Raw genomic sequence first — 23,170 nt, forward strand, 5'->3', positions numbered from 1 at the left:
ATCTCTGGGTTATTTGTGGGGCCGGGCCTGCCTGGTGTTTTTATACGAGTAGAATGTGTGCTTTTATTTAAAATGCATCTCTGAGTTATTTGTGGGGCATAAGAATTCGTTCATCAAAAAAAATATAGTCCGGCCCCCCACAAGGTCTGAGGGACAGTGGACCTGAAAAAATTTGCCGGCGCCTGATCTAGTCAGACCCCCTGCAATGCAGGACTAAGCAGGGATTTTTAAAAAACATTATTTATTATTATTATTATTATTATTATTATTATTATTATTATTATTTATTTTGTACATTTTAACATAACCATTTCAAACATTAAAGTACAAGGTTCTTCTGAACCATCGGACCGCCTCACCTCCCTTCATGGGTTCCATGTTTAAGATTAAATTCGCTGCGTCTTTTACCGTTATCCATCTGTTAAATAACCATAATTATCATGAATAGTTCCACATTGCAAGAGTCATTACATCCCTGCCAAACATTTTAACTGTTTACAGTGGTCTTTTAAATAAATTTTACAAATTTACTCCAGTCTTTAGAAAATACTTGATCCTCCTGGTTTCTGACCTTCCCCGTCAGTTTCGCCATCTCTGCATACTCCATCAGTTTCATCTGCCATTCTTCTTTTGTTGGTACTTCTCCTTCTTTCCATCTCTGGGCTAGTAGCATTTTCGCTGCCGCCATTGCGTACATAAAAAGTATTTTCTCTTCTCTTGGTAACTCTTCACCTATTATACCTAGTAAAAAGGCATTTTTAAACATTTTCTTTAGTTCATTATATATCATTTCCCAGAAAGCCTTTACCAATGTACACGTCCACCACATATGGGAAAAAGTACCCTCCTTCTCTTTACATTAGGAATATGCAGGGATTGAACCTGCAACCTTGCCGTTAACAGCACCACGCTCTAACCAAGTGAGTTATCCAGGCGTGTTTTCATCTGTGCCATAGAAAACCTTCGTGGGTGCTGAGAGCTGACGGTCTAACTGGGAAGTCAGAGCCCAGGATTCAGAGCAAACTGGGACGGGGAGTCATTGCCAAGGAAGCTTATAATTGTCGAGGCAAAATCTCCCACCTTGCTCCCTCCTGTGTAGCCCTTCCTGTCGAGGAGAACGAATGGCCAACCATTGGTGGCTGGGGGTGCCATTTTTTTCACAGGCCCCTCCCACTTCTGAGCGTTTCTCAGCAGGCCGTGCCATTGTGCTACTTAATGATGTCGTGTTTCTTAGAGGCTGGCGGAGGAGGAGAAATTGGCTGAGCATCTCCTTTGCATGCCAAAGCCCCTGGGTTCCATCCCTGGTAGGTCCAGGTAGGGCTGGGAGAGAACCTGTCTGAAAACCTGGAGAGCTGCTGTCAGTCAGTGCGGGCACTACTGGGTGAGATGGACCATTAGTCTGGAGCTTCCTATGTTTCCAGGAGCCCCGTTTCTGCATTGAAACAGGAGAAACAGAAATGGATGTGACTATATTTTTTAAAAAGAAATATTTATTAAAGTTTTACAAAAAAACATAAGTTTACAGAATAAAGTTTACAGAAAACATAAGTTTACAGAATAGAGAAAATTAAAACAAAAATTAACAAACTAAAAAACACACATAGGAAAGAGGAATAAAAAAGATACAAAATGCAAAGAAAAAACTAATAACTAGGGGGGGGGATTAAAAATAAATCCATTTTTCAATATCTTTAAGCTCATTTCCTTATTTCCTTGACCTCCTCACACCTCCCCTTTTTGTATTCCCGTTTAGAAAATCATTTCAGCAAATCCTTACCCTCTTTCATTTATCTTTACTCAATATCTTAACCTATTATAACTATGTATTTTCATCCATTATCAATCCGTTTTTGCATATTCTTGTTAATCTTATTACCAATACCGCTTATTTTCAATCCAACATCATTTTAACATTCATTAATTTTACAGTATTTCTGCAAATAGTCTTTAAATTTCTTCCAATCTTCTTCCACCGACTCTTCTCCCTGGTCTCGGATTCTGCCGGTCATTTCTGCCAGTTCCATGTAGTCTGGATGTGACTATAAATAAGGTAAGCCAGAAGGACCAAGCTGGCATTTGTTGAAACGATTCAAAAGTTCTCGAGAACTTTTAGATAGTTTGAGGATGCAACAAATGCAAGTTCTCTTAGGAGAACTTTTGGATCAGGCCTAATACAAACACACTCTGGTAGTGCGGAAGACACTGCGGGGAAAGGCACTTCAAATGCCCACCAGCGGCAGATGTAAACAGGGTGTAAGATTTAGGAGAACCCCACATTTATTTAATTTCCTCAGGAAAGCGAACTCACATGCCTGTGATTCATCTGAGCATTTTTTAATGAGCAGGTACCTTGCCAATAAATAAAGAAATATCCCGTTACAGGTTTTATGGTGTGTTGACATTGTATTAATCATCCTGAGCATCAGGGATGGCTCAGCTTGGAAACTAAAATGAACGGGCATCTCTCTGCCGCTGGGAAAACCATCTTGTTTTTTTAAAAAAGAAATCTTCTAGCTTATTCCCTAAAATGGGCTGGATCAGCTTGTTGTCAGACCCTCTAAGTGTCCCTATTTTCCAGGGACAGTCCTGGATTTACAGAAGCCATCCAGGTTTCTGATTTGATCCCGCTTTTCTGTGGGACGTCCCAATTTTCATGTTGGAAGGTATGGAATTATGTGGCCCCCAAGCCAAGAAGATAAGTAACTGTACAACCTTGAGAAGACATCTGAAGGCAGCCTTGTAAAGAGAAGTTTTTTTGTAAAGTTGAATGTTTTATTGTGCTTTTATATAGGTTGGAAGCTGCCCTGAGTGGCTGGGGCAACCCAGTCAGATGGGTGGAGTACAGTGGTACCTCAGGTTAAGTACTTAATTCATTCCAGAGGTCCGTACTTAACCTGAAGCACCACTTTAGCTAATGGGGTCTCCTGCTGCCACCACGCCGCCAGAGCACGATTTCTTTTCCTATCCTGAAGCAAAGTACTTAACCTCAGGTAATATTTCTGCGTTAGCGGAGTCTGTAACCTGAAGTGTATGTAACCTGAAGCGTATGTAACCTGAGGTACCACTGTATAAATAAAACAATAATGATAATGATGTAATAGGACATCCCTACCTGGAGATACTGGGGATTGAATATGAGATTCTGTACCACTGATACAAAACATGTACTGCATCAACAGGCCATGGTTCTGTCCACCATAAGTGGTGAATGGTCTTATATTTTCAAAGGGGTCTGATGCCACTCCCCTAGCATCTGCTGCCTAAAGCAGTTACCTCGTTTTGTCCAATGGCAGTGGCGCTGTGGTCTAAACCACTGAGCCCCTCTTGGGCTTGCCGATCGGAAGGTTAGGGTTCGAATCCCCGCGACAGGGTGAGCTCCCATTGCTCTGTCCCAGCTCCTGCCAACCTAGCAGTTCGAAAGCACGTCAAAGTGCAAGTAGATAAATAGGTAGCGCTCCGGCGGGAAGGTAAACGGTGTTTCCGTGCGCTGCTCTGGTTTCACCAGAAGTGGCTTAGTCATGCTGGCCACATGACCCAGAAAAACTGCGGACAAACGGCTCCCTCGGCCAGTAAAGTGAGATGAGTGCCGCAACCCCAGAGCCGTTCGCGATAGGACTGAACTGCCAGGGATCCTTTACCTTTATCTTTAGGGCCTGCAATAATGGTGCTTGATGTGATCCAGACATTCTGTCTCTCATGGTAGATGTGTCATGCCCAATGCACGTAAGTTGTGAAGACTGCACGTGCAAAAGCCAGACCCTCATCCTGCATTCTGGCTGTGTTGTGCTTAAGAAAGACGCACACACAACTGAAGGAGTTCTTTCCTCGTTACAACAAAGGAGGAAGCCGTTAGAACAAAGGAGTCTGTTATTACTGAAGGGGTTGTTTCATTGTAGAAAATCGGTATTAAATTACATGAGTAGCTAATCGTTGCAGAGTGCTTTATAATAGCTGCGAAAGTTTGCAGCTACAGAAGTGACGATCAATGCATACAGCCAAATGCTGTGAATTTAAGAGCCTGATAGTCAATTCAGGACTCTGTTAATACTGCACAGTATTCTACTACCAGGTCTCTTTATGGAGTTCCAATGAGTTTGCTTTTATTATTTGCATTTTTGGTGATGTCTGGAGAGGCCCTCAACCACCACCTCTCCCCCCTTGGACCACTGATGTCATTCAGGGGTTCCTAAGTTTTATTCTTTGAAGGTCTTTTTTACCCCGGTGCATCTGGTCTTCGTGGACTACACCTTTTCGAATCCTGCGGCCGGAGTGTGACAGGACACTTGTGGTGCTTGCGTAGTGTCATCTGCTAGAATCATAGAATTGTAGAGCTGGACCAGCATGACCAGGGATGGTGCACGTTGCAGCTCAGGAACATCTGGGGAGCTCCAGGTTCCTCACTCCTGTTGTAGACAGGACTGAGACGGATAGACCAGTGATTTGGTGGAGAACAAGGCAGCTTCCTATGTCCCTCTCAAGCGATAGTAGGATGGAGGCGAAAAGTGGTGCACTTGCGACCTGATCCATCCTTGGACACTTCATCTGAGTGCAACTTGCAAGCCTGGAAGTGGAGCCTTGCATATACTTCTCAGCTTCTCTCCTTTGAGTGTCCTAGGCAGACTGCAAAGTGAAGTTCTGTAGAGTTCAGGATCCACATGTTGAATCACTGAACAGCAAGGGCTGCGTTCGGTCTGGTGGGTCATGCCGCATTAAAAAAGGTAAAGGTAAAGGACCCCTGACTGTTAGGTCCAGTCGCAGATGACTCTGGGGTTGTGGCGCTCATCTCACTTTACTGGCCGAGGGAGCAGACGTTTGTCCGCAGACAGTTTTTTCAGGTCATGTGGCCAGCATGACTAAGCCGCTTCTGGCGAAACCAGAGCAGTGCACGGAAATGCAGTTTACCTTCCCGCTGGAGCGGTATCTATTTATCTACTTGCACTTTGACGTGCTTTCGAACTGCTAGGTTGGCAGGAGCTGGGACCGAGCAGCGGGAGCTCACCCCATCGCGGGGATTCGAACCGCCGACCTTCTGATCGGCAAGCCCAAGAGGCTCAGTGGTTTAGACCACAGCGCCACCTTTCATGCCGCATTAGAAACTATTAAACCATGATGAATGATCTTGAAGATCAGGGGATTTTTTAATGGGTGTTTCCTCTCTGTCAGGGCAAGTAACGATTACGTAAATTTGGACTTGTTATTAAAGGTTTGCTGTAAGGACCCTGTGGAGCTAAAAATCAAGGAAGGGGCTTGTGCTGCATAATATTTTGTGGACATAATATTATGTCGGAGAGGGCTGTGGAGAGTTGAAATAAACAAATAAATTCATGATACTTCCGCTTGGGTGCGCAAAACTGAGTTCTGTTGGGTCACTAAGATCACCTTATTAAACTACCCCTGCTAACTTTGAAGTTAGATCTCAATTAGTTACTGGGACCAAAGGGGAAATTAAAAAAGGAGACAGAGAAGCAAAAACCAGAATTGGAGCCGTCAGCCTGCACATCTTCATGGAAGAATAAAAAAAGCTGTGTTTGTAATTATTTCTGCAGCGTGGGACCACTGGCTGATTCTCGGTGGCAGGTCATTTGGAGCAAAGGAGCACGGCTGCAGAGTCCATCCATGTGTTGTGAGCTTAGCAAAAACACCCTTCAAAGGCAAGCTTTTACTGTACAGACTCAAGATGTTGTAATTTCTTAACAATGGCTTTTCTCCCCACCCCCATGGGGCTGGAGAGACAGGGAGGAGTGCGGGGGGTGCCTGAATTGCTAAATTGATTATCTTTCCAGCCATGCAATAATCCTCACCATCATGTTACGCTTTAGTGAGGTTCATAAAATTAAATGGCTGTTTTCATCCCAGCAACGAGCACCCCAAATATCTCAGAAAGTGCGCTTAGTCCAAGGGTCCCAAAGCTGTGGTGTCCAAATGGCTGGACTTTATTTAGCGCTTTCCCTCCGAATCAGAATTTTATTATTCTGGTTCAGTGTACAAACCTTGACTGTGGCAAGCTATGGGGAGCAGTAATGTGATACTGAGAGAAATGCCAAACACAAGGAGGGAGAGAGAGATTGTGGTTTGTCCTTGTACCTGCTAACCATGATTTGGAGGGTTTGTTGGTGTATCTGCTAACCATGGTTTATTTGGCCATGTGTCTGCTAACCATGGTTTCCTTATGGTATTGATTGAATTAATAGATGCATGCAGATGCTGTTATCAAGAAGGTGTTCTCAGTTTATGTTGGAGAGGGCTGCAACCCAGTGGTTTGCTACATGGCATTTTACTCTTTGTGTGTGTACATATTTTTTTATTTTTAAAAAACCCATGTGAACAAGTCCTCTCTCAGTACAGTACAGGTCCAGCAAGCATCAGAGCACATTTGATTTTCAGATCACTGCAGGCAGCCACTGGAATTGAAAAGCGACATCTGCGATTTTGGCAGGTTCCTCTGTTCTGTGAGAAGTATTCTTTTTCAAAAATGTGACAGAACTATAATTCTGGATTACTTTAATTACTAGGCACATGATTGAATGCTTTTGCAAAGGAAAAAAGAAAAAGCGAGCCTTCCGAGACCTGCCGTATTGAATGTTTCTTTACTGTGTAGCTTCTGGATATGCAATTACTGGCGAGTCGCGTTTCTTATTAAACGCAAACACACACAGAATATGTGGTGCTGCTGTTTGAAATAAATACCTTTGCGAAAGAGCTCTGTTTTAGTGGGAAAAGATCCAAGCCGTCTGTGCTTATATTGCTCTCGGTGTAAGCCACGTGACTCCTTTGTCCTTATATTTTACTTCTGTTTGTTCTTGTGTTCATTTGCAGTGGCTACGAGCTAGCCAAGTATGGGCACGCAGGGCACTTAAAAAAACCGAAACCCTTCAGCAGCTGCTACTGCTGAGGAAGAACCATACATGAATCAAGCTGTCTGGTGATCTGTTTTTGTGTTAATAAGACCAGCAGAACTCAAGAAGCCCACTGTCCCCTCCCGATCTTGTTCACAGGACTGTTCAAAATTATCAGTTCAGAATTCCTTGCACCAGAGACTCAACGTTATTGAATTTTGCTCAGAACTCCCATCCAGAAGAAGACCTCAGGCCTATCCATCCCTGGCGCCTGCTTCTGTTTTACCTCACAGTTATGTCTTTAACCACTTTCCAACTCCTGCAGGTGCCTTAGCGGTTGCCACAACTCCCAGGAGAATCACCTTCTCAGGAGGCAGTGAGCCCAGGAATATCCAGTTTGGCTTAGTGGTTAGGGTGTCGGATGAGGACCTGGGATTTCAGGGTTCAGATCCTCTGTTGTGAAGTTTGCTGGATGGCCTTGGGTCAGTGACTGTCTCACAGCCTACCTCCTCACAGGGTTGTTTTAAGGGTAAAGAGTGGGTGGGGAAGAGAACCATGGTACACCATCTTGTACATGAAGGAAAGGTGGGCTGGTTCTTGGTGGTTCTTGGCATCCCTCCGTCTCGGGAGACAGTGGAGGAGTGCACCTTTGTGGGTGAAGTCAAACTGTTGGAAGGTTGCAGCACCTGCTGTGGCTGTGGAGACCCCTATGAGAGAGAGACTGGGCTTTCCCCCCAGCACCTCTCAGGTGGACACTATTGCCATTATAAGAGAGCAAGGAAGGCATTCATGGTGAGTTCTGGCAACTCTTTTTCTAGAAAAATAGCACTGGAGAGAAATGTTTTATTGCGTCTGGGGCATTTCCTAGTGGAGCGGTGTAAATGTTTCTTACTTCCCCTATTCTTACACAAAGAGGGCTCCTTCATCCTCTTCTCATTCCACATGGAGAACCTATTCCCTCTTGTGGATGCGGGTGGTGCTGTCGTCTAAACCACTGAGCCTCTTGGGCTTGCTGATCAGAAGGTCGGCGGTTTGAATCCCTGTGACGGGGTGAGCTCCCGTTTCTCTATCCCAGCTCCTGCCAACCTAGCAGTTTGAAAGCACACCAGTGCAAGTAGATAAATAGGTACCGCTGTGGCGGGAAGGTAGCATTTCCATGTGCTCTGGCACTCGTCAAGGTCCTCCGTGCGCCAGGTTTAGTCATGCTGGCCACATGACCCGGAAAACTCTGTGGACAAACGCCGGCTCCCTTGGCCTGAAAGCAGATGAGCACCACAACCCCATAGTTGCCTTTGCCTGGACTTAACCATCCAGGGTACCTTTACCTTTATTTTTACCTTTACCTACCTGTTGTGGAAAGAAGGGCTGAGGAAACTTTTTTCGGCCCTTCCTCCAAGAGGTTCTGCTCCCTGTCTGCCATCTCGCAGGGCCCCTCCCCTGGGCCTGACTCCTCCAGTTCCCAATCTCTTTTCTGTTCATTCTCCTCATCTCACCACTCCCACCAATATATTTCCACGGGGCTCATGACCCCATAGTCCCATCTGCCTATATTTGCTATGGGGTTAGTTTTTCTGTAGTTCTTGCAGTTGGCAAACCTTGTTTGTTCTACTGCTCGCTCCACAAATGCATGCAGATTGGAAATCTAGGTGTGTGTGTGTTGTTGTTGTTGTTGTTGTTGTCACTGCGTTGTGCATTTTTGTGTTCTTATGTTGTAAACCGCCCTGCGACCCTCAGTTGAAATTCAGTGTAAATAAGTGGCAAGATGAAAAAGCAGCCCCGGGCAGAAATTACAGTGAAATAAGCAGTGGTGGAAACAAATTGTTTTGGAGCTGATATGGATAGGAAGCGTAGGACCACAAGAGAGCTGCTTTACGGAGAATCCGACCATTAATCCGTCCAGCTCAATATTGTCTTCACTTTCTGCCAGCAGCTCTCCACGGTTCTAGGCGTTTCTCCCAGGAAATGTTGGGGATTGAACCTTATCACTGAATCACAGCCCTTCGGCCAAAGGGGATCCTCAGTCAAGAGCTGATCTGGAAGCTCCCTTTGAGTATCTGTGGCCTGATAAGACACACTTGCTCAAAGGCATTTGCGTCAACAGACGCAGGAGGAGAGGGTGGAGAAGAGATTGAACTCTCCCCAAGTCCGTGGCGCTGTGGACGAAGGAGCTATGGGAAGACCGCGGGACAGACTTCGGAACCCAACACTCCTGGAAATGTGAGTCCTGAGCATAAATTTTCTGAATCCCTTCTCGGGGCTCAAACGTCTGTTGGGTGTCAAGTAGGAGATGAAAAGCCGATTGTAATGCCTCCAAACCAGTCAGTCAGGACTCAGGAAGTTCACCAGATGATTGGATAGCGAGAATGGCTGGCTGAGCACAGCTGTAATTCATACTTGCATTTCTCCTTCCCTGCTTTCTCCTTATTGGCCTGGAAATATTGGCCTTGGAAGCTCCAAGAGAAACAGGATCTTCCTCTTGCAGAGCTGAGCTTGCATCATTCAACCTCCTTTTGCCCTGCGAGAGTTTGCTTGCGGGTGACGTAGCGAGGAGAAAAATGTGGATGTGCCGTTCTTCAAAACCTCGCTCCTGGCTTGTGCGCCAAGCCTGCACAAAAGGCTCAGAGGATGTGTTCAGGCTTATATATTCACAGGTGCACCGGCGGCAGCCAGAAGCACTCAGCGTAACCTTGGCGTCTTTTGACACATTGCAAATGCCTCTTGACTCTTTTCTCTCCCTACCCGCCTGCCCCTCCCACTCTGCACCGGAGGAGATTCGGAGGAAGAAAAATAAAAGAATGCCTATACTGGAAAGTTGTGGATTTCTTCTCCAGAAATGTTCCTGTGCTGCCTTCTCCCTCCCTCTCTCTTTCAGCTATACCATTTGCTTCATTTTGTGTGCATTGGGCTGTCTCCAACTAATTTCTCTTCCGAGTAGACCCACTGATGTTGGTGAACCTGAGAGTTCATGCGCTTTCACTTCTGTGGGTCTACGCTGCGTAGGATTAACACGGAATGCAAGCCAAAGTCGGGAGGGTATTCATTCTGCAGCATGAGGGTGGTTTCTTCTTCTTCTTCTTCTTTTGCAGAAAATACATCTCTTTTTAGTAACACCCATACGCGTTTTGCATTGCAAATGTCCTGTGTCAGACCCTGCGCTGTGGTGGACTGTGAAGAAACACTTGCTGGAGAACAGAAACCAAATTTTCTCACCAAGATTGCCACAAACCGATTTCATCTTCTGAGAAGATGGTTGGTGTATTTTTTTGTTTTATTTTGCCCCGGGGGTGGGAGTGAAGTTGCATAGCGGTAAGAGCACATGCTTTCCATGCAAGAGGTCCCAGATTCAATATCTGACACCTCCAGCTTTGCCACTGTGCAAAGGGCCCCAGCATTTCAAGGTCCTCCCTATGCCATCGATGCAATGCCTTTCATACTTATCGGAAGGAAGCAGACGCTTGTTCATCTGAAGTTCCATTACCAATATTCAACATTCTGAATTGGAAAAAGGAGCATGGCTGCTGACATTTGCACTTACTTTGAATTTTGCATTGGATCTGGGCTGATTTCCACTGGCATAAAAAAAGGGGTGCTTCCAGACAAGCTGATTATTCACATAAAATTTGGTTGCTATCGCGCACTCCCTATTTTTTTTTTTTTGGGGGGGGTCATTATCCTATAAGAAAAGCAGTGAGAATTTTCATTGCAAAATAGCAAAGACTAGCTAGCAATGTCGTATAACCTCCATGTGCATGTATCAGGATAAATGCTCAGTAAACAGGCCACACTGTATAACCTCCATGCATGTTTTGTGCAAACATGTCAGCATGACTGCTCAATAAATAGCCAATCTGGTGGGGGGGGAGGGGAGAGATTCAATTTGCATTTAAAGGCGGACTTTCCTAGTTTGCACAGTCCAAACAACCTGCAGACAGCAATGCAGCCATCCTTCAAAACTCACACTTCCCCAAATTTTCCAGTGCAGTTCTGAAGCCAAGGAAGGTGTTTACAAATGCATATACAAGGGCGAAATGTGCGTTAAAATGTATATATTCATGAACATGACATTCAGAAATTAGTTTGCAAAGTGTGTATGTTAGGCAAAATTGCATGAAGAAATGCGTACAATTAGGAGAAATTCACTCAAAAGTGCTGATGAATTTTTGTGAAGTTTTTTTAAAAAAATTGCAGACGGAAGTAGAGAGCTGAATTTAAAACTGGGAAAATAAGCAATTGAGGGAAACCAGAATTGACCAATTTGCCCATTGCTTATACTCATGGCTTGATAAAACCCACTTGATCACAAATGTTTGCATCAGTATACACATCAGGGTTTTGCATAAGTTCAAGAACTCGAGTGCCTTTTTCTAGTTGCATAGCTTGCAAGCTGTGGCCCAGCAGTGGAACTTCCTCCAGCTTTGCTTCCCTGATAGCAGCTAAGCTACTTGACCTAAAGTGACTTAATACTGGTGGTTTTGCATAAGCGTTGTACGTCGTTGGCTTCCTGCGGTGGAAACCACAGTGATCTCGGAAATGCGTAAATGCAAACTTAGGCGGGGTTCCTCCTCCAAATGGTGTGTGTTTGGTAGATAGGACAGTGTCTTGCAGGGTCATGAGGAGCGAAGCACTCCTTCTGAACTATCAGTACTTGCACACAGATGCTAGCGAAACCACGGCAGGCTGTCGTGAAATCATAATCCAAACACTGCATCTGTTGGGGAAACTGTTTATAAGTGTGAGCTGTGATGCATTCCCCCCCTACTGCTGCTGCCGCCCCTCTGTGGCCTACACCGTAGTAGGAGTACACATAATAATGCCCATGCAAAATTTGCAAAAAGTGAAAATACCGTTGGCAAAAAGTTAGCAATGTTTCTCAGATGGTGGTTTACACCTCCCTAATCCACTGTCCAATTTCATCATCATTTAATTTTCATGCCGCCTTTCCACACTTAAAAACAGTGCTCAAGGCAGCTTACAACACAACAAGATTTACATAATTACAAAAGTTTACACCTCCCTAATCCACTGTCCAATTTTGCTGAAAGCGAAGCATCCTGCCCAGGTCTAATAATATATATGCATATGCCAGAATTTTTGATGTAAACAATAATAAGAATAAGAATAATAGTGTTATTATTTATTAAATTTGTATACTGCTCTATACCTATAGGTCTAAGGGTGGATAAAAAACAAAATCCTAATGTAAAAACACAAAATACATAGTAAAAGTAAAAATGAAAGCAACCGAATAATCCCACAATCACGCCCCCCAACACATTTTAAAAGGGCATTGGATGTCAATCTGCCAAAGGCCTGGTTAAAGAGGAACATTTTTGCCTGGCGCCTAAACTTGTACAGTGGTACCTCAGGTTACATACGCTTCAGGTTACAGACTCCGCTAACCCAGAAATAATACCTTGGATTAAGAACTTTGCTTCAGGGTGAGAACAGGAATCGTGCTCCAGTGGCACGGCGGCAGCAGGAGGCCCCATTAGCTAAAGTGGTGCTTCAGGCTAAGAACAGTTTCAGGTTAAGAACGGACCTCCGGAACGAATTAAGTACTTAACCTGAGGTACCACTGTATAATGAAGGCGCCTGGTGAGCCTCCCTGGGGAGAGCATTTCACAGACGGGGAGCCACTACAAAAAAGGCCCGTTCTCGTTTTAAAACCAAAAGCGTTATTGAAGTCTTCAGATGTGTTTTCTGTGCTGCATCAGTTAAAGAAGACCAGAATATAATTTGCCCTCCGTGCCAGATTCATGGAGGATAAGGCTGTCAGTGGCTGCAGGCCGGAATGGTTATGTTCCAAACTACCTTTGGAGGCAAGAAGCCTCTGAGCACCAGTTTCATGGGACGTGAGAGAGCTAATCCACTCCAGTTCAGCTTGTGCATTTCCAAAATGCAGGATGCCGGACTGAATGGGCCACTGGTCTGAACCAGCAGAGTCCTTCTTGAAATGACACGCCGTAGATTTCCCTTGGCGGGTCCTAGATCAGTAGACTATCAAAAGTGAGTTCTGGTTTGCTTACGTTTGCTCAGAATAGCCGGTCTTGAATTTGGCTGGAGATATTTGGTGTGTGTTGTTGCAATGTGGTATGGCAAAAGTGGGCGCGAGCAGGCATTATTTAGTAAAAACTCAGCTCAGCTTTGACAGTTTGCACGACGAGACATATTTCCTTCATTGCTGCCTCTTGCTGACTTGTCTTCCCTTTGCCATGCTTTGTAAATTCTCCGTATAATTTCCCCATCCTTTGTCGTGCTCTTTTTGCTCATAACTCTTGAGTGTACAACCTGTGGTTTCCCCCCCTTTTTTGTTTCTGCATAGTGCTTAAGACATTTGTAAGCACCGGGACTTAATCCTGGCTAACTTTAGCTGGATTGTGTGTGCGTGTTCAGGGGTGGGGACTGTAACTGCAACCAGGGTGCGCAATCATTCAGAATTTTAATGCATTGCCGTTCTGTTTTTTATGAGAACGCTGGATTTGCCTGATGCTCTCTGGAAGTCCTCTGCACAGAGTAATGAGATTATGTAGCCCACATTGCTTACGGCAACTGGCGGAAATCTAAGGGAAAGCCATTGGGGGAGAAACCAAAACAAATGAGCATTGAAATTTGCTCTTCAGGAGAAAACAGTGCTCTCCTTTAAAATGTGCTGGCCCCCAAGGAAAAGTGCTGCGTCGGGTTCTTCCGGAAGTTGCTGTGTTTTATTTAGTTTTACATCGTTTGTGTTCTCGGTGGCGGAGACCAGAACTGCACGTACTGAACTTCTCCCAAAACCCATGTGTGCTCCCAGCTGTAGGTCTTTTGGTTGGTTACAGCCGCAAAACGGCAGCAGCAGCCCTTTTTAGTGGCTTTGCTTGTGAAGCAATAAAGCCTTCTGTATTTTCCCTGCAAAGGGGGGGGGGCAGTGTTTGTTTTGGAGGAGCTGTGGCAGGGGCATGACCCCGTTGGAGACCACCCCTTTGGGGACACCACGTGACCTGAGGCTTGTCTCTCTTCTGCAGCTTGGCAGCCTCCATCGCCTTGAGAAAGGCTTTCTAGCTGCAGGCTATTCGCTTAGCAGGCTTATGGGCGTCAATAGGTTCCAAGCTGCGGTCTGTTCTGAGAATGGTGTGCGTGTTGCAGGGATGAGGCAGGAAATGTATTGTTGGGTGTTTTAAGGAGAAACAACCGTTATTTGCACTTCTCGAACCAACGAACCCTTCGAAACACACTGTCCTTTTAAAATCCACGCTCCTCCGAATTTTGCAGTGCCGCTCTCCAACTGGATAATGTGCATTAAAATGCACCTATTAGCAGAAAATGTGCGTAAAAGTTATATCTGGGGACTTTTGATGTGACTATGGAAGCATTGTTCCCCTAAATTTCGATTTGATTGTCCCCACTCATCCCCATCCATTTTCCCGCAACTTCAGGTGGCCACCAGCATAAGAACAACTGTCCTAAAGCATGAAAAATCTGAACGTCTTAACTTTCGCTGGGAGGATTGCAAATCTTGAATGGGATCGTGGTAATACGTTACCGAAAGGCCTATTTTTAGTTGACAAGAGATGGTCAGAAATAGTCCAAATGGCTTTGAAATTACTGTACATCATCATCTGAATATGCTTTGCGGAATATGCAGGCATGGTTATTTTATTGTTCTGCATTCTTAAATGGATGCGCCGTCAGTATGTACCCTGCTATTGACACATGCCAGGTTCAGTGACAAGGACAAAATTAGGTGACAAAAGCACTTGAATTTAAGGGCTTTGCAGCAGGGCCCATTCTGGCTTCTGGTGGTACAAAGAGAAGGTGCCGTTTAGAGGACACAGAGATGTGGCACTGAGGAAAATAAGTTCAAATCCTTGTTTGAGCCATGGGTCTCACTTGGAAAGGGGCTGGTGAGTTGTGTTTCCGGAACTCAGCTCCTCATTCTGTGTCGAAGTGGCCTGCCCTGCAAGGTTGTAGTGAAGGCAGTCAATGGAGGAGAGGCAACTTTGCACATTAGAAGAATTTGTTACCGGAGCCACCCCTGATCTATAGGAAATCACTTTTATTGAGCAACAAGTGCTATATGAATCTCTACACTGTGCATAAGTTTATAAATCTGTATCATGCAGCCTGGTGTATTGCAAAAGCACATATAAGGATCATTTCCTCCTCGTTGGCTTCACCTAAAGGACATTAAACATCCAAGTGACCTCTTCAAAGGAGAACACATCACCCATTGCCCAATGGAGAACTTCCCTGCTGTCGGAATTTTGTGGTGTGTTTTCCTAAACCAACAAGTGAAATTCTGAATGAGGGAAGACCAAACAACTCTACAGGCAACCTAATATGAAGATATTAAAAATACAATGTGGTGCCCAAACACAAAAACAGCAAGCTACCTTCCAATTAAAAGGGTGGGGGAGGGGAAAGGTGCTTTTCAATTATGCCTTTGCTTAGATATTTATTCCAAAAAGAAATGAACGGGAGCCCTGTCTTTTCCTTAAGGTGGTTGTCTATTCTACCCAACCATGTCCCATGTGTTGTGGGACATATGGCTAAGTTAGTCTTGCAGGAAAAATAATAAAGACTTTTGTAGCACCTTAAAGATTGAGGTTGATGATGGCATTATATTTCGTGGATTACAGCCCACTTCATTAAACACAGGAAGTGTTTCCCTAAGTTACTAGTATTGGGGGGTGGGGAGAGGGTTGTGAACAGTGCGAAAATGAAATACAGAGATGCACAGACAGAGGCAAGCACTTAATTAACAAGGGCAGTTCACAAAACGGTTGTCGATAGCACAGGCATCCTGGCATTAGCAAGCCAATGTAATGTAGTAAACATCCTTTGCATCAGTTCAGTCCACCAGCAATAGCACAGAATCTCTTGCTGAATTGTAATTCAGTGGTTTAAGGCTGCCGGCTGCCTTTGAAGCTCCTTTGCTCCAGGATGACCTGGAGCAATCATAGTTCTGAAGCTTCATGGACTGAGGTTTGCTCAGAAACAAGTCTTTCTTTCACATGGAAAATGTGGGCTGCGTCTTATGCATTTCATCTCATCCATTTCATTTCGCCTCGGAAGGTGGCGGGCTCTCCTGCGCTGGAGGGTTTTAAACAGAGGTCGGATGTCCACCTGCCAGGAATTCTTTAGCTGAGATTCCTGCATTGCTGGAGGATTCAACTAGATGGTCCCTTCTGATTCTATGACGCGCTTCTTATAAAGCATCTCTGAGCAGTTTAATAACAGGAACATCAAGAATAAAAACACGCACAAGACAGTTCTGTACAAAGAAACCCAAAATGATGTCAGATATTTTAAAAGCAACAACCCGAGGCGATTTCGGGTCTATTAAAACCAGTACCAAATTTGGAATGGGCACAAATTTTCTGCTTGTTGAAAAATGGCATTTAGTGGGCTTCAGAACTACAGTAAATACATCCTTCTTCTGCAGAGCACAGTATTCCTTTAGATACATAAAGGGTGAGACAATCTTTTTAGCATTTAGGGTTAACATCATCTGTACGGCTTTGAATATGATGTGCTTGCCCTTCCGTTCTTTCTTTCTTTCTTTCTTTCTTTCTTTCTTTCTTTCTTTCTTTCTTTCTTTCTTTCTTTCTTTCTTTCTCACTCCCCAGCCTCCCTACTTCCCCCAGCCTCCCTCTCCCCCCCCTTCTCCTACGTTTCTTGGCTTGGTTCAGCTCCTCGTCTGTTGGAACTGTGACGTCAATGCCTCTCTGCGACTGACCCTCGTGGCAAACCTGCAGAACATTATACACTGTGAATAAAAACTTTCTTATTAGATCTTGCAGCTGGCTGCATACAGACATATGGCAGCGAGGAAGTTTTGGAAGAAAAGGCTCCGTCTGACAAAGAACCCAGTCTCTTCCATCAAGGTTTATCCTGGCACTTCTCTCTGTTTATGTTAGAGGGTGCCAGGGGCATGGCTTCTTTCAGTTCTTCTCTTTCGTGCGCCTCCCCCAGCCCCCCCTGGCTTCGTGCGCAGATACACTTATGCTTCATATAGTTGTTCAAACCTTGTCAGTTCTTATGTTGAGATGTAAGAGGGCTTTTGTCCCGTCCCCCCCAATTCGGAAGTCCTTAAAAAAAATCAAAAATCCTTGTCCCCAGCCTTTCTCGGCAATTCACAGAAACCAAAATAATACAGTGGTACCTCAGGTTACATACGCTTCAGGTTACAGACGCTTCAGGTTACAGACTCCACTAACCCAGAAATAGTGCTTCAGGTTAAGAACTTTGCTTCAGGATGAGAACAGAAATTGTGCTCCGGCGGTGCGGTGGCAGCAGGAGGCCCCATTAGCTAAAGTGGTGCTTCAGGTTAAGAACAGTTTCAGGTTAAGAATGGACCTCCAGAACGAATTAAGTACTTAACCCGAGGTACCACTGTAGTAATAAATCAGGGCAGTTTTTAAATTGGTGGCTAAAATCAGGGCAGTTTTGAAAGGCTCAATTCGCCATCTTGATTCAAAACGGTGTCCGATCCACTTGTATCCAGACCTAGAAGAGAAGCCTGCTCCTTTATCTCAGGAACCCCAAAATATGATAGCTTAAGAGATGTTGAGGTTCATCACCCAGTTTGGTACTATATAGATTTTTTTTTTTTTAGTGGGGGGTGAGGAAGCTGCCATTGGGGTGGGGGCTGGATTAGAACTGTGGCATGGATGGAAGGCTTTTCCCTCCCCTCCTCCCACTGTGGTCATGATCCGATTATAGACTCTCTTCCTTCACTTTCATTTTGCTTTGGGGGACAGCTTGGGGCGGTGTGTGATTCTGATCGGGAGTATTCAAAATTCATGTTGGGCAATCCCAAGGCTTACTTCTCTGATCTCAGCAGCCCCTGCCTGTTTTGTCCAGGTTGGAAGCCTACATACTGATCTCCAAAGTGTTCATTTTGGTCCAAATTCAACTGCAAATCTGGACTTAAATTTGCTTCCATTTGGGATGACTGAATATGCTTGTCAAGACAAGCATTATCTCTTTAAGGGAAGATTGCATTCCCCCACCCCCCTGAGTGTACCAGCTTTCATATATTTTTCCATTTATTTATTCTTAAAAATATATATTATTCTAGGGTCACTGTGCACAAATCTACTGTCAGAGACTGCCTGCAGGTCCCAGCTCACAGAAGACCAACGCTAGCCAGCAGAACTGTACAAAGTCTTTATTGAAGTTTAGTTCCCATTTTCAAACCCTAGCGTGCGTCTCTACGTCTAGACCCTAGACCAGTGAAGCCTCGTCTGAGTCTCCGCCCCCTGTACACCAGTTTAAGACTCTAGCCTTACTCCACCTTCTACGTTTCTCCTTCCTCCTCTGGGTCCTACTACCCCCCTGGGTGCCTTCCTTCCTGGACGCCTCGGAAGCGGACCCTTCGGACTCCTCCCCCTCTCTTCGGCGGGCTTTGGGACCCGGCTCCCTCTCCGGGCTGCTCATTGCGCCCCCCTCTTGTACATTTGAACTTGGCACGCGCGCGCTGCCCCTGACCTTCCTTTTGACCGTTTCCTCGCTCTCTGATGCAGGCGTGGCTAACCCTGACTCATGTCCTTCCGCTGACGGAAAGCTGCCTGCTGCCGATGCTTGGGACTCCTCCCCCTTACTGCTCTCCGGTGGGGAAGCTGGTCCCGATTTCCAGCTGCTGCTCTCTGAGTCCCCTCTGGCCCCTCCTTCCTGGGGTGTTCCCTCTGGCAACCCCCTAGCTCTGACCACGGGAGCCCCTTTCTGTGAATCCTCTGATTCGCTGGAGAGACTTAGAGACCTCGGATGGCTATCATCGCTGACCTCTCCCTCGGATTCCTCTCCCTCGGTCTCTACTCCCTCCCTTTCCTGTCCCTCTGCTCCTGAACCCCTGACATCTACCATCCAAGATGCGAGGCAAAAGGCTGAATTAAATCGATTCACTAATTTCAGTTAGCAGATACTGTACCACAGAATGACTGGTGATCTTTTCAGTGAATAGCCAAGCGGTCCCATAAATGGATGAAAAGATGCTTTATGCTCCAACAGAAACACGGTCTAGTGTGTTAGTTCAGTCATATTCACAATGTTCCAAAACAGCACCAATAATTCCTCAGGAATTCTTAACATCACTTTAGCTTTAAGTATCACATATTTATTATTCTTTATTTACAGCATGGGTGTGTGTGTGTGTGTGTGTGTGTGTGGGTGGGTGGGTGTGTTTTACCATTACAATTCATCTGAAGAAAGGCTGCCAGGGTGGTTTGCAAATGTCTGTCGTAGCCCTTAATGAGACTGAGTTCAGTACTGAAAGCCACCAAAAGGGTGAAGACAAACAGGGCATTGATAATTTCTGACTAGTGTCTTCAGCTTGCAAGACTTAAGCATTTTGCAATAGCTTCCTTGATTACAGGCAGCGTACCTCTTGATTGTTGGGTGCTAGAAGGGAAAATGGGGGCATAGCTGTCAACCTCACACAACATCCAAATAGTGATAACCTGCAAATCTGAAACTAAACTATAAGAAAGAAAGAAAAGCCCACCATACAGGCAGAGACCGTTTTAGGTATGTCCAATATGTGCACAATCGCGCCAAACCCTGGAAGTGACCCAAAAACTTCATGAAAAGAGGTGGGGGCAGAATGGGGCACTTGCAGGCTTTTTCAGTTGTGTTTCAGATATATCCTGAATATTCAGATATATTCAGATATATTTCACTTAAAAGCATGGTGCCTTGGAGCATAAACCCCACATCAGTTGGGAGCTGCCAGTATGGAATAGAAGTGATCAGGTTCATCCTGTCTCTTAGAGGCCTGTAGATTATGTGGTGTTGTTTTTTTATCCTCATGAAGTAAGTAAATTCCATATATTTTCATACCTAAAAGATATGGTCATATTTCCCCCCTAACCGTTTCCATTGTTGTGTTGTAGAGATCCTGGGAGCTGCTAGCATCCATGTCAAAAGTTCATTTTGGCAAAATGTCTTCATAATGTTGTTGTTGTTTAGTCGTTTAATCGTGTCCAACTCTTTGTGACCCCATGGACCAGAGCACGCCAGGCACTTCTGTCTTCCACTGCCTCCCGCAGTTTGATCAAACTCATGCTGGTAGCTTCAAGAACACCATCCAACCATCTCATCCTCTGTCGTCCCCTTCTTCTTGTGCCCTCCATCTTTCCCAACATCAGGGTCTTTTCCAAGGAGTCTTCGCTTCTCATGAGGTGGCCAAAGTACTGGAGCCTCAGCTTCATGATCTGTCCTTCCAGTGAGCACTCAGGGCTGATTTCCTTCAGAATGGATAGGTTTGATCTTCTTGCAGTCCATGGGACTCTCAAGAGTCTCCTCCAGCACCAGAATTCAAAAGCATCAATTCTTTAGAGATCAGCTCTCACTTCCATACATCACTACTGGGGAAACCATAAAACCATAGCTTTAACACACATTTTAATTTAGGGGGTTCTTTTATATTTTGAAATAATATTTTTTTTATTCTGACTTGTTGACCGCTTTGTGTTCTTCAGAGAGTGGGTGGAATGCAAGTTTTAAAAATGAAATGAATAAATTATCCCCATGAGAGCAGAATAACGGGGCATTTATACTTGGAAGCAAAGGAATATTCCTGGGTTCCCACTGGAAGCCAGCTACAAGAAAATTTAAGGCTCCTGTTAGGGATGTGACATTAAACAGCTGCTTTCTGTTAATTATAACTCCTTTATAAGAAGGCCAGACACAGCCCTTTTATAAACTTCGCCTATCTCTTAGAGTATTCACTGTTTGTCTTAAATCTTCACTCCTAAAACTCAAGTATTGCTACTTTAAAATTCACCCTCCACCCCCTTTCTCCCTCGAAAGAAACTACAGATTCAAGAGATATGCAGAAGTATGGTGGCTCAACTCTGCCTAGTTCAGAATTGGCTTGAGTGCTGTTGTTTTTTGGCACGTCTTCCAAAGAGAAAAGCTTGTCAGTTTCCGAGAGTCCTCTCCCAGCTTGTTGGAACATCTGTGTTGTTGAAGCCACACAAGTACCATATTTTTCGCTCCATAAGACGTACCTGACCATAAGACGCACCTAGTTTTTAGAGGAGGAAAACAAGAAGAAAAATATTCTGATCGAAACAGTGGATGTATGATTTTTGTGGTTCAAGCTGTAGCCATGGACATGCTATGTGATCTGATGGTGAATTTGGGGTGACCCAATGCAAATATCCTGAGGATCCATCGGCTTTTACCTCCCCCCCTCCCAGGCAGCCTCCTTTATCTCTAGCGTCCCTTATCTCCCTCCCTGATTGCTTGCCGATCAGCTGCTTCCTTTCAACACACACTTCCCTCTTTCAAAAAAAAAAAAAAAAAGCATGATCTGCTTTTCACCCTTGGGCAATTTGGCTCCAGGGCAATTTGCTCCATAAGATGCATAGTGATAAATCAGGATATCAAATCCAAACTCCTCCTCCTCTTCTTCTTATCACATTAAATGTTTTCAAGCAACAACTCAGATACATGACCCCAAAGGAGACAAGATGCTCACAAAACACAATTTCTTGTTCTGGTGATGCAGTTATCCGGTTCTTAGCAATCAAAGGAGAGTTTTGTCAGGAGCAAAATTAAGGAACTTTGGTACTGCATTCCTCCTATAAAGTTGTGCTGTTAGCTTGTCAAAGTAACGTGGTTCTTACATTATTATTTTTAAGGGCCACCTCCAGTTTATGCTTCTGTAAATCTCTTTGATCCAAGTTTCAAAAGCAGCCATGCTCTAGCAGTGATTGCATTCCCTTTGCGTTGCTAAACAAGCAACACTCTTAGGACGTGGTGTTGAAAAATTGCTTTTAAATATTGCAGAATACGGAACGGCTCCAGGTGTTTTATGTAAGAGGGCAATTTGGTTGTTTGCCAAGGCTAAGTCTGCTGCTCATGCAGTATGGAGACAAGGCCTCTAACCGCTATTGCTTCTCACTGGCCTTGGATTCTTCTGTCTCGGGCGTGAAGAGAATTAATGTTTGAAAACTTTATACACACCGTAATATGCACATGCACAAAATCCATGGGCAAATCAGCATATTGAGTCTCTTCTTTCTGTTTGTGAAAGCGTGAAGTCCATGAAGCTCAAAGTCAGAATTCAGAAATGGAAGCTATGGTTCTTAATATTATCCCAAATTCCATATTAGGGTGAAAATGTTATTAGACCAACCAAAATCCTACAAAATAGCTTGCAAGCTTTGGGATTCTGCAGAACTCTTCAAACAGATGGTGAAATATTAGAAAAAAATAAACTCCAAAATCTATATTAAGGCAATACTTTTATTAGGTATTTCATGCTTTCTTGAATCAGACGTTGTTTTACTTCTTTGCAACAGTCCTGACTGCACCCCAATATCTGCATACCACCTAAAGGAGCCTCATTTAAATATTTGTTATACCTTTCCCTCATTGCATCTTAAAAAGGGAGAGCAGGAGACTACAGCCAAATGCAGGCTCCATCAGTCTTTCACCATCATACAGTTTCCCCCCTTCCGCTACTTGTTATGTTGCCATCTAGCTTGATCGTATAACTGTAGAATGTGGAGTTGGAAGGGACCCCAGAAGTCATCTAGTCCAACCCCCTGCAATGCTTCCCTGATGTCAGGAATGAGCCAGCTCCAAGTGGAACTTTACAGTCAGCTGCAGAATACAGGCAGGAGCAGAGAGGTTTAGATTTGACGCAGGCTGAGCAGAGGCCAGAGCTGCCAGCGTCAAATCCCTCTGACCTTGGATGGCCGGTTGCCAAGGGAACAACTGAGAGCAGGCTGAAACACAGCCAAAGCTCTCAGGAAGCTCAAGCAGGCGCAAACAGACACAGCCTTTCGGAACAGGAAGAGGTTGGAGCTGATCCAATAAGTCTGAAGAGTCAGCGAATGGGAGGGCTGCTGGACACGAAGCAAAACAAGAGATGTAAGGGGCGAAGGTTCAATATCTTCTGTAGGAACTGGAATGAGTCTTCAGAAGGGTCATCTTGAGTGATAATGTTGGGTGCTTTGTTGGAGCCGTCCAGAGCTATCTCTTTGTTTTTCCAATAAATCCTCCTTTTTAATTATGTTCACTTACTGTGTTATCAAGCTGGGACCTGGACTCCTGACACTTGGGTGGGCTTGAACCACCAACCTTCTGGTTAACAGCCAGACACACTCAACTCAAAAGCTTACATGCTACTTTACGATATTTTGGTTGGTCAAATGAAGGCATCATCCCAATAGGGGTTTGAGATGTGTGTGGATTCCGCCCCCCCCCCCCATAGGCCAACATGGTAGCCACCTTTTACTTTTAGAAAAATAAATCCTATCTCTGCTACCATTTTCAATGGTATAACTATTTACCGGGATTGAGCAAGATAATAAATGTGAATTCAGGAAAGATACTTTTGTTAT

General features: G+C 44.7%; 1 protein-coding gene across 3 annotated transcripts in view; it reads left to right on the forward strand.

Annotated features, from left to right (window-relative positions):
* Positions 1–23,170, forward strand: part of PDE3A (phosphodiesterase 3A) — a 278,612-nt gene that overhangs the window by 134,292 nt on the left and 121,150 nt on the right. The window contains exon 1 of one of the 3 annotated variants that reach the window (XM_077935278.1): positions 8,826–9,053. The exons of the other annotated variants lie outside the window; for them this stretch is intronic. The gene's annotated coding sequence lies outside the window, so the exon portion shown is untranslated. Of the gene's footprint in view, positions 1–8,825; positions 9,054–23,170 lie in introns of those variants that run through there. 3 annotated transcript variants of the gene reach the window in all.

This window comes from Podarcis muralis, chromosome 10 (genome assembly GCF_964188315.1).
Source record: "Podarcis muralis chromosome 10, rPodMur119.hap1.1, whole genome shotgun sequence".
NCBI classification, from domain to species: domain Eukaryota; kingdom Metazoa; phylum Chordata; class Lepidosauria; order Squamata; family Lacertidae; genus Podarcis; species Podarcis muralis.